Here is a 12,432-nt window from a genome sequence, read left to right as displayed (position 1 = left end):
TGGACGTTTGCTGTTACTAACAGCACTACAGTGAACCTCCTTGCACATGCTTTTTGTGCATTTGTTCTAGGATAAGTACCTGGAGTGGTGATTAATCATTTTAAAGTTTAATATCAATAGAGAGTGCTTTTTTAAACCATTCACCTAAAAGATGTGCAATATTGCTTTTAATACTTACTTGCTGAGAAAGAGCTTAACTTTAGCTTAATAAAAAAAACTTGTGTTCTACACCAATGAATTTATATGTGGTCCTTTATCTCTATTAGTTGGAGCATTTAAATAAGTAGTACTTATATGTAGGTTTATGTATTAATGTTTTCTGCTGGTTCAGTTACTTCAGCTGTATCTATGATAGAGTCAATTAAAATATAAAACCATACATTTTCTTTTTCCCTTCCTCTTCTAGCTCCATAATGGGAGTGGAGTTCGTGTGTTGGGTGGAGGAGAATTGAAGAGTAAGAGTCCACTGTCTTTAGTAGAAAGTCGAAATTATAGATTTTCAAATATATGTATATTCATGCAGGAAATTCCATATCTTACATAATATTTTAAATGTGGTAGTAATATATACTTTATAATTAGCACATCCTTTAAAAGTGTTTTTTTTTAAATATTCAAAAATAGCTTGAAGAGTAATTTCTTAGCCTTAGGAGACTTTCTTTACACCTTTGGTTTATCCATCTCTTTCACACTCCAGTGCTAATCTTGGCTTAGCAGGAAACAGCAAAATCCACATTGGTATTGCCTGAATTAATGAGATTTAAAAAAAATGATATTTTGAAGTACTCTTATAAAGTCTTCTTTTTAAGAAGTCCAAGTGTTTTAAAAAGTAAGTAGATTTTTTTGGGGGGGGGACTTCAATATTTAAACATTTTGATTGTTTATCTATAGTACTGTAGGTTAAATATTTTTCTAATTTATCTCCATTATTTGTATTTCTAATAATGAATTACTTCTAAATAACAGTAAAATTGGGATAGAAGCAATTGACAGATTTTTCTTGTAACATGTGCATTTCAAATTAACCATAGCATGTGCCTTTTCAATAGTAGTATTCATGTTTTACAGGTGATTTTATTTAAATTTGGTTAATTTTCTCTTTTCCTCCCATCAAAAAAAATTGCAGTTCACAAAACATCCTTTTATATTGTGAGAATAAAGATAATTTGTCATGTGTTATTTAGAAGAAGATGTATATGTTTACTTATAGCCCACAAATTCACAAGATTCACCTGAACCAATGAAGTGTTTGTCTAGCATGAACTCAGAGGCTAGGCCAGGGATTGTAATCTTTATGAGCCCGATCTAAATTTCAATGGAGGATTTATTTTTTTAAAGAGCAGTTGTCAAAGTCCAGAGTCAGAGACACCTGTACGTCTAAATGTTTCTTAAGATACCGTATACTAGTTATAGAGTAGTGCTTTTGGAACTCAGTGATTGTTATAATTTATTAGCCATCCATATTTCATTATAGTTTTATAGAGATAAACATTACTTATAAAAGAAATTATCTGTACATTTCTTCTTTCTCTTCCTATTTCTCTCATTTTAGACAGGCTTGCATACAATTTGAATTTACACTTTCTAACCCTTCTAAATTAAAGACAGTAATTGACTAACAAAAAGCAATTTAAGGGAAATTTTCAAGGGAGTTGTTTGCCCTAATGTATTATATGTTTAATACAAAGTGTTTAAGTTATGATTAGGCAGTGTTTTGGTCAACTTAGGATGCTGTAACAAAATACCATAAACTGGGTGGCTTTTGAACAACATAAATTTATTTTTCAAAGTTTTGGAGGCTGGGAGCCTGAGATAAGGGTGCTCACATGGTCAGGCTCTGAGTCTGGTGAGGGCCTGCTTCCTGGTTCATAGCCATCTTTTCACCATAACCTCACAAGGCAGAAGAAGTGAGCTAATTCTCTGGGATCTTTTTTATAAGGGCATTAATCCAAGCCTAATCACCTCCCGAAGATTCCCACCTCCTAATTAGGATTTCAGCAGAGGAATTGGTCCGGGTGGGGTGATGGGGGGACACGAACATTCAGACTATACCATTAAGCCAGTGACAGCCTTATAGTGGAGATTGAAATCTCTTTTTGTTCAGGCGATTAGGAAGTCTGTGTCCTTTGAATATCGTTAGGGTCAGTATGTACTGAAATGGATAATTTTGCATTTAGATTAGTCTTTAGCGTATCTTGAATACATCTATATTCAGACTTACCGAGTTCTTCATAAAGTGTTGCCGGGTTAAAACATATGTTATGAGGGTCAGAAAATTCTGAGTTTTTCCTCCTTGTTAACTACTGGGGAAAAGTTAGTGAAGTATTTGTATTTTGTTTCTTTAGTCTTAAAATTTCAATGAAAGCTAAAAAAGGTTTGATTTTAATAGTTAATAATGACAGTTAAATATGACAAATATTTGTAATAGAATATGCTGTTAATTCCTGAAGATTAGGCCACCAAATGCATGTTATCAATCATAACAACAGCAGACAATTGAATAGCTCTACTGTAGATTTCATTCCTACTTGGTATAGAATGAAAGTGCTTAAAAGGGATAGGAGCTTCTGGTAGCACAAAATTTATATTTCAGGTATGTTTTATGTCAGTGTTTTTCAAATGTTTTGACCATGATCCACAGTAAAAATACATTTACATGGCAACTTGTGATACACATAACTAAAATAAAAGATTCCCCAAATGACATTTACCCTTACTAGGTGTGGTGCATTCTTTTTTCTGTTCCATATCGTGTTGTTAAAAATGTTGGTGTTGACCCAGTAGAATATCCACTAATGAGTGTTGGCTTGAGGTTCACAAAGCTGTTCTAAGTGGTGTGTTTTTTTAATAATTGTAATTGAATGTTACTGACTTCAAAGTTAGGGTGGGTGGGTTTCCCAAGTAGTTGTAGTAGACTAAAAAAAATGTTTTTTGAATAGCGCTGATGGCAAATAAAGAAGATATAAATAACAAAACTTTTAATTTATACTTTGGCAAAAATACAGTACAACACTTTTAGATCCTCACTTTTTTTTTTTGCCATGCCTCACGGCTTGCTGGTTCTTAGTTTCCCAACCAGGGATTGAACCCAGGCCCTCCTCGGTAGTGAAAGCCCAGATTCCTAACCACTGAACTGCGAGGGAATTCCCAAATCCTCATTTCTTGAGTAATACTTGCAATGGGATTGCCGAGTTGTATAATAAGTGTGTTTAACTTCGTAAGAAACTTTTTCAAAACAGTTGTACCATACTGCATTCCCATCAGCAGTGTTTGAGAGTTCTAGTTGTTCCACGTTCTCATCCATACTTGGCATTATGAGTCTTCCTAATTTTAGCTTTTCTAGTTGATAATGTAGGTATAATATCACTATTGTTTTAATTTGCATTTGATTTAATCCTAATGATTAATGATTTTGAGTATATTTTCATGGCTTATTTGCCATTCTTATACTTTGGTTAAATATTCAGATTTACCTTCTTAATATTGTAAAAATTCTTTATATATTCTTGATACAAGTCCTTAATCAGATATATATTTTGCAGATATTTTCTCCCAGTTTGTGTAAGTCAATTTCTCTACCACATTCCATTGATCTAGGTGTCTGCCTTTATGCCATTACTTTCGGTCTTTATAGTGAGTGTTGAAATCAGCTAGTGTGATATTTTGTACTTGGTTCTTTTTTTCAAAATTACTTTGGCTATTCTGAGTCCTTTTCAATTTTTAAATTTCAGAATCAGCTTGTCAATTTCTATAAAAAGGACTGCTGGGGTTTTGACTGATACTGTGTTGAATCTGTACCTTATTTCAGGGAGAATTGTAGTCTTTACAGTATGGAATCTTCCAATTCATAATGGTGGCTTTTCTCTCCATTTATTTTGTTGTTCCTTCATTTCTTTCAGCAATGTTATATATTTTTCAGTGTACAGATCTTATATATATATTTGCTCTATTTATTCCTATATATTTAATGTTTTTATACTATTTTAGATAGTATCATTTTATAAGTAATATCAAATTATTCATTGTGCATATATAGAAATAAAATTTTTTAAAATTGGCTTTATATCGTGCAACTTTACTCAACCTACTCATTAGTTCTTTCTTAAAAAAATTAATTTCTGGCTGCGTTGGGTCTTCGTTGCTGCGTACAGGCTTTCCTCTAGTTGCGGCAGGCAGGGGCTACTCTTCGTTGTGGTGTGCAGGCTTCTCATTGCGGTGGCTTCTCTTGTTGCAGAGCACGGTCTCTAGGTGCACGGGCTTCAGTAGTTGTGGCTTGTGGGCCCTAGAGTGCAGGCTCAGTAGTTGTGTCGCACAGGCTTTGTTGCTCCAGGGCATGTGGGATCTTCCCCGGACTAGGGCTTGAACCTGTGACCCCTGCACTGGCAGGTGGATTCTTAACCACTGTGCCACCAGGGGAGCCCTACTCATTAGTTCTTATAAAAAATTTTTTTTGCAGGCTTTTTTGGATTTTATGTAGTTGATTATGTCACTGCATATTAAGATTCTTCCTGGGAATTCCCTGGTGGTACAGTGATTAGGACTTGGTGCTCTCACTGCGCAGAGGGACCAGGTTCAATCCCTGGTTGGGGTACTACGATCCCACAAGCCGCGTGGTGTGACCAAAAAAAGAAAAACCAAAAAAACCAAAAAACAAGATTTCTTCCTTTTTTACCTATGTTGTTTTTTTCTTCCGTTTTCAATTTTCTTGCTTAATTGCATTGACCAGGACTCCAGTAGAATCTTGAAAGGAAGTAGTAAGGGTGGACATTGTTGCCTTATTCCTCATCCTGGAAAGCATTCAGTCTTTAACTATTAAATATGTTGTTGACTGTAGGTTTTTGTAGATACCCATTGAAGAAATCCCCTTCTACTCTTAAATTGCTGAGAGTGTTTATCATGACTAGCTGTTGAATTTTGTCAGGGTTTATTCTGCATCTGTTGAATTGATTATATGATTTCTGTTTCATAGATTATGTTAACATATTGATTGATTTGAATGTTGAACCAACATTCAATTCCTGGGCCAAATCCTACTTGGTTATGATAAATTGTCCTTTATATATTGCTGGCTTCACTTTTGGTAAGAATTTTGTGTTTTTGTTCTTTAAGGATATTAGCTCACAGTTGTTATATTTTTGCCTGTTTTTCGTATCAGGATTATTATGCTGGCCTCATAAATGTGTTGGAAGTGTTCTTCTCTTTTTCTGAAGAGTTTGTGTAGACTTGAAATTACCTTTTCCTTAAATGTTTGATAGATTTCATCATTGAAGCCATCTGAGCTTGGAGTTTTCTTTGTGGGAAGGTTTTGTTTTGTTTAGTACTTTAACTTTTAATTTAGAGATAAGTGTAGATGCATGTGCAGTTGTTAGAAATAATACAAAGAGATCTTATATACCCTCAATCAATTTCCCAATGGTAGTATCTTGTACAACTATATTAATATATCACAATTAGGAAATTGACATAGATAGATCTATGAATCTTATTCATATTTCCCCAGTTTTACATGCACTTTTGCATGTGTATTTAGTTCCATGCAATTTTAGCACTGATTTTAGTTTTTTAAAACATTTTATTTTATTATTATTTTTTAATACATCTTTATTGGAGTATAATTGCTTCACAATGCTGTGTTAATTTCTGTTGTACAACAGAGTGAATCAGCCATATGCATACACATGTCCCCATATCCCCTCCCTCTTGAGCCTCCCTCCCATCCTCCCTATCCCACCCCTCTAGGTCGTCACAAAGCACCGAGCTGATCTCCCTGTGCTATGCGGCTGCTTCCCACTAGCTGTTTTACATTTGGTAGTGTATATACGTCGATGCTACTCTCACTTCACCCCAGCTTCTCCCTCCCCCACCGTGTCCTCACGTCCATTCTCTATGTCTATGTCTTTATTTCTGCCCTGCCACCAGGTTCATCATTTTTAGATTCTATATATATGTGTCAGCATATGGTATTTGTTTTTCTCTTTCTGACTTTACTCTGTATGACAGACTCTAGGTCTATCCACCTCACTACAAATAACTCAATTTTGTTCCTTTTATGGCTGAGTAATATTCGATTGTAAATATGTGCCACATCTTCTTTATCCATTCATCTGTCAGTGGACATTTAGGTTGCTTCCGTGTCCTGACTATTGTAAATAGTGCTGCAGTGAACATTGTGGTACATGACTCTTTTTGAATTATGGTTTTCTCAGGGTATATGCCTAGTAGTGGGATTGCTTTCTGTTTTTAGTGTTTTAAGGAACCTCCATACTGTTCTGCATAGTGGTGTATCAATTTACATTCCCACCAACAGTGGAGGAGGGTGCCCTTTTCACCACACCCTTTCCAGCATTTATTGTTTCTAGATTTTTTGATAATGGCCATTCTGACCGGTGTGAGGTGATACCTCATTGTAGTTTTGATTTGCATTTCTCTAATAATTTTAATAAATTAATGTTAATTAATGTTAATAGATTAAAGTGGTTACCACCATATTTAAGGTACAGAACAGTTTCATCACAATAGTCCTTTGTGATCCCATTTTTGGCCACAACTACCTCCTTCCCTCCCAACAGCTAACCCCTGGTAACTACTAATCTGTTCTCCCTTTCTATAATTTTGTCATTTCAAGAGTGTTACATAAATAACATGTATGTAATGTTATAAATAACAGCATGTAAACTTCTGAGATTGGCTTTTTTCACTCTGCATAATTCCCTTAAGATTCATCCAGGTTGTGTGTACAATAGTTTATTTCTTTGTATTGTTGATTAGTATTTCATGATATCAATATATAACTAATCGTTCATTTGTTGAAGATATTTGTATTGTTTCCAGTTTTGACTATTAAATAGAGAGCTGTTACGAATATCCATATACAGGTTTTTGTATGAACATAGATTTTCATCTCTGGGATAAGTGTCCAAGAATTGTAATTACTGCACTATATGATAAGCACATTGTTTACTTTTGTAAGAAACTGCCATACCTTTTTCCAGTACGGCTGAACCGTTTTATGTTCCCATCAGCCATGTATGAGTAATCCAGTTTCTCTGCATCATCAGCAGCATTTGGTGTTGCCACTGTTTTTTTTTTTTTTTTTGCGGTACGCGGGCCTCTCACTGTTGTGGCCTCTGCCGTTGTGACGCACAGGCTCCGGACGCGCAGGCTCAGCGGCCATGGCTCCCGGGCCCAGCCGCTCCGCGGCATGTGGGATCTTCCCAGACCGGGGCACGAACCCGTGTCCCCTGCTTCGGCAAGCGGACTCTCAACCGCTGCGCCACCAGGGAAGCCCTGAATTATCAATTTTTAATTGAAGTATTTAATTTAGTTCCAGGTGCTCAACATCGTGATTCGATATTTCTGTACACTACGAAATAATCACCATGATCAGTATAGTTACTGTCACCATACAAAGTTATTACAATATTATTGACTGTATTTCCTATGCTGTACATTTCATTGATGTGACTCATTTATTTTGTAATTGGAAGTTTGTACCTCTTAATCTCCTTCAACTATTCCCCCCAACGCCCTCCCTTTAGGCAACCGCCTGTTTGTATCTGTGAGTCTGTTTCTGTTCTGTTACTTTTTTTTTTAATTATTTTTTGCGGTACGCGGGCCTCTCACTGTTGTGGCCTTTCCCTTTGCGGAGCACAGGCTCCCGACACGCAGGCTCAGCGGCCATGGCTCCCGGGCCCAGCCGCTCCGCGGCATGTGGGATCTTCCCAGACCGGGGCACGAACCCGTGTCCCCTGCTTCGGCAGGCGGACTCTCAACCACTGCGCCACCAGGGAAGCCCCTGTTCTGTTACTTTTGTTCATTTGTTTTGTTTGTTCTCTGTATCTATGAGTCTGTTTCTGTTCTGTTACGTTTGCTCATTTGTTTTGTTTTTAAGATTTCACATGTAAGTGAAATCATATGATATTTGTATTTCTCTCTCTGACTTACTTCACTTAACATAATATCCTCTGGGTCCACCCACGTTGTTGTAAATGGCAAGATTTCATCCTTTTCATGGCTGAGTAGTATTCCATTACATATATGTGCACCACATCTTTTTTATCCATTCATCTTTTGATGGACAGTTAGGTTGCTTCCACATCTTGGCTACTGTAAATAATGCTACAATGAACATAGGGGCGCATATATTGTTTCGAATTAATGCTTTTGTTTTCTTCTGGAAATTACCTAGAAGCGGAATCGCTGGATAGTACAGTAGTTCTCTTTTTAGTTTTTTGAGGAACCTCCATACTGTTTTCCATAGTGACTGTACCAATTTGCACTCCCACCAGCAGTGCATGAGGGTTTCCGTTCCTTCACATCCTCTCCCACACTTGTTATTTGTTGTTTTTTTGATAATAGCCTTTCTGACAGGTGTGAGGTGATATCTCATTGTGGTTTTGATTTGCATTTCCATGATGTTTAGGGATGTTGAGCATTTTTTCATGTGCGCATTGGCCATCTGTATGTCTTCCTTGCAAAAATGTCTGTTCAGGTCTTCTGCCCATTTTATAATTGGGTTTTAAATTAATTAATTAATTAGTTAATTGGCTGCATCGGGTCTTCGTTGCTCTGTGCGGGCTTTCTCTAGTTGCGGCGAGTGGGGGCTACTCTTCATTGCGGTGCATGGGCTTCTCATTGCAGTGGCTTCTCATTGCAGATCATGGGCTCCAGGTGCATGGCCTTCAGTAGTTGTGGCACGCAGGTTCAGTAGTTGTGGCACGCAGGTTCAGTAGTTGTGGCTCGCGGACTCTAGAGCACAGGCTCAGTAGTTATGGCGCATGGACCTAGCTGCTCAGCAGCATGTGGGATCTTCCCGGACCAGGGATCGAACCCATGTCCCCCGCACTGGCAGGTGGATTCTTAACCACTGCGCCACAGGGGAAGTCCCTCGGGTTTTGTTTTGATATTGCATCATATGAGTTCTTGGTGTATTTTGGATATTAGCCCCTTATGAAATATAGTTTGCAAAAATCTGCTAACATTCAATTGGTGGTCTGTTAGTCTTGTAGATAGTTTCCTTTACTGTGCAGAAAGCTTTTTAGTTTGATGTACTCCCATTTGTTTATTTTTGCTTTTGTTTCCCTTGCTGAGGAGACATATAAAAAAATATTACTTAGACTGAGGTCAAAGAGCATACTGCCTATATTTTCTTCTAGAAGTTTTATGGTTTCAGGTCTCACATTTAAGTCTTTAATTCATTTTGAATTTTTGTATATGATGTGAGAAAGTTTGTTCAGTTTGATACTTTTGCATGTAGGTTTCCAGTTTTCCCAACACCATTTATTGAAGTGGCTATCTTTCCCTTCATTCTGTATTCTTGCCTCCTTTGTCGTAGATTGATTGACAATGTACGTGTGGGTTCATTTCTGTGTTTTCTATTTTGTTCCGCTGATCTGTGTGTCTGTTTTTGTGCCAGTACCATACTATTTATTTGCTTTAGCTTGTAGTATAGTTTGAAATCAAGGAGTGTGATACCTCCAGCTTTGTTCTTACTAAAGATTGTTTTGGTTATTTGGGGTATTTTGTGTTTCTGTAGAAATTGTAGAATTATCTATTCTAGTTCTATGAAAAATGCCATTGGTATTTTGATAGGAATTGCATTGAATCTATAGCTTGCCTTGGATAGTGTAAACATTTTAACAATATTAATTCTTCCAATCCACAAACTCAGTATATCTTTCCAATTGTGTCATCATCAATTTCTTTTATCAGTGTTTTATAGTTTTCTGAGTCTTTTACCTCCTTGGTTAGATTTATTCCTAAGTGTTTTATTCATTTTGGTGCAATTGTAAATGGGATTTTTTGCTTAATTTCTTCTTCTGGTGGTTTATTGTTACTGCATAGAAGCAAGAGATTTCTATGTATTGATTTTGTATCTGTAACTATATTGAATTCATTCATTCTAATAGTGTTTTGGTGTATCTTTAGGAATTTCCATATGTAGTATCAGGTCATCTGTGAACAGTGACGGTTTTACTTCTTCCTTTCCAATTTGGATTCCTTTTATTTCTTTTTCTTGTCTGATTGCTGTGTCTGGGACATCCAGTACTATGTTGAATAAAAGAACCAAGAGTGGGCATCCTTGTCTCATTCCTGATTTTAGGGAAAATGCTTTCAGCTTTTCACTGTTGAGTGTGATGTTAGCTGTGGACTTGTCAGTAAAGTGGGCCTTTATTATGTGGAGGTGTGTTCTCTTTATACCTACTTTGTTGAGGATTTTTATCATAAATGAATATTGAATTTTGTCAAAAGCTTTTTCTGCATCTATGGAGATGATCACATGATCATATGGTTTTTATTCTTCAGTTTGTTAATGTGGTGTATCACACTGATTGATTTGCAGATATTGAATCATCCTTGCATTCTTGGGATAAATCCCACTTGAATATGGTGTATGATCCATATAATGTATTGTTGAATTAATGATTTGCTAGTATTTTGTTGAGGATTTTTGCATGTGTTCATCAGTGATATTCACCTGTAATTTCCTTTTTTTTGTGATTTTTTTTTTTTTTTTTTTTTGGTATCAGGGTGCTGCTGGCTTTATAGAATGAGTTCAGAAGTCCTTCCTCTTTAGTTTTTTTGAATAGTTTGAGGATAGGTATCAGCTCTTCTTTAAATGGTAGAATTTACCTGTGAGGCTATCTGGTCCTGGACTTTTGCTTATTCTTAGTTTTTTGGTTATTGACTCAATTTCATTACTGGTAATTGGTCTGTTCAAGTTTTCTGTTTTTTCCTGATTCAGTCTTGGGAGATTGTACATTTCTAGGAGTTTGTCGGTTTCTTTTAGGTTGTCCGTTTTATTGGTGCATAGTTTTTCATAGTAATTTCTTATGATCCTTTGTATTTCTCCTTTTTCATTTCTGATTTTATTGATTTGTTGATTTGGGCCCTCTCTTTGTTTCTTGATGTGTGTAGCTAAAGGTTTATCAGTTTGGTCTATCTTTTCAAAGAACCAGCTCTTAGTTTCATTGGTCTTTTCTATTGATCTTTTAGTTTTTATTTCACTTATTTTGCTGTTTATTACTTCTTCCCTTCTGCTAACTGTGGGTTTTGTTTGTTATTTTTCTAGTAGCTTTAGGTGTAAAGTTAGGTTGTTTGAGATTTTTCTTGTTTCCTGAGCTAGGCTTGTATTGCTGTAAACTTCTCTCTTAGAACTGCTTGTGCTAAGTCCCATAGATTTTGGATCAGTGTGTTTCCATTTTCATTTGTTTCCAGGTATTTTTGGATTTTCTCTTTGATTTCATTAGTGATCCATTGGTTGTTTAGTAGCATGTTGTTTAGCCTCCATGTGTTTTTTGTGTCTGCAGTTTCTCTTTATAGTTGATTTCTAGGCTCATAGTGTTATGGTCAGAAAAGATGTTTGGTATGATTTCAGTCTTAAGAAGATTTATTGAGACTTGCTTTGTGGCCCAGCTTGTGCTCTATCCTTGAGATGTTCCATGGGTACTTGAGAAGGATGTGTATTCTGTTGCTTTTTAATGGAACGTTCTTTCTGTATCTATTAAGTTCGTCTGATTTGATTTTTTTTTTAATTAACTGAGGTAAGATACACAGAACATTTAACCATTTTGTAAAATGTTTATTTATTTATTTGGCTGCATCGGGTCTTAGTTGTGGAATGCGGGATCTTTTGTTGTGGCATGTGGGCTCTAGAGCGTATGAGCTCTAGAGTGCGTGGGCTCAGTAGTTGTGGTACGTGGGGATCTCTAGTTGTGGCACATGGGCCCCATAGCATGTGGGCTCAGTAGCTGTGGCATGTGAGCTCTCTAGTTGTGGTGTACGGGTCTAGAGAGTGCAGGCTTAGTTGCCTCTTGGCATGTGGGATATTAGTTCCCCAACCAGGGATTGAACCTGCGTCCCCTGTATTGGGAGGCGGATTCTTAACCACTGGACCACTAGGGAAGTCCCTGATATGTTGTTTAAAGTTAGTGTTTCCTTATTGATTTTCTGTCTGGATGATCTATCCATTGATGTAAGTGGAGTGTTAAAGTCCCCTAGTAGTATTATGTTACTGTCAATTTCTTTATGTTTGTTAATATTTGGTTTATGTATTTATGTGCTCCTATGTTAGGTGCAGATATATTTACAATTGTTATATCTTCTTGTTTTTGGCCGTGCCGTGCAGCTTGTGGGATAAGTACACTCCCCTCAGGTCACGGGAGTTGTATGACCTAGGGGTGCCCCCTGTGTGGGCTATGTGGGCCCTTTTGTTGTGGTGGGGCCGATTGCTGTGGCACTCTGGTACATGGGGCTGGCTCCCAGCCCACTTGGCTGTGGGGCCCTGCATAGTGCAGAGGCTTCCAGCTGCTTGTGGCTGGGGCCAGGTCCTGGTATGGCTGGCTGTGCGGTGCAGGAGTCCTGGGCTGATGCTGGCCAGCTGGCAGGTAAGGCCAGCTCCCAACGCAGCTGGTTGTTGGTGCTCGGAGGGGT

General features: G+C 37.1%; 1 protein-coding gene across 7 annotated transcripts in view; it reads left to right on the top strand.

Annotated features, from left to right (window-relative positions):
- DCAF6 (DDB1 and CUL4 associated factor 6) overlaps window positions 1-12,432 on the top strand; it is a 172,070-nt gene that overhangs the window by 1,912 nt on the left and 157,726 nt on the right. The gene's annotated exons all lie outside the window — the stretch shown is intronic.

This window comes from Monodon monoceros, unplaced genomic scaffold (assembly GCF_005190385.1).
Source record: "Monodon monoceros isolate NGI ecotype Baffin Bay Population unplaced genomic scaffold, NGI_Narwhal_1 Super_Scaffold_18, whole genome shotgun sequence".
NCBI lineage: Eukaryota > Metazoa > Chordata > Mammalia > Artiodactyla > Monodontidae > Monodon > Monodon monoceros.
Note: the sequence above shows the minus strand (reverse complement) of the source record. Positions and strands in the feature narration are given on the sequence as shown.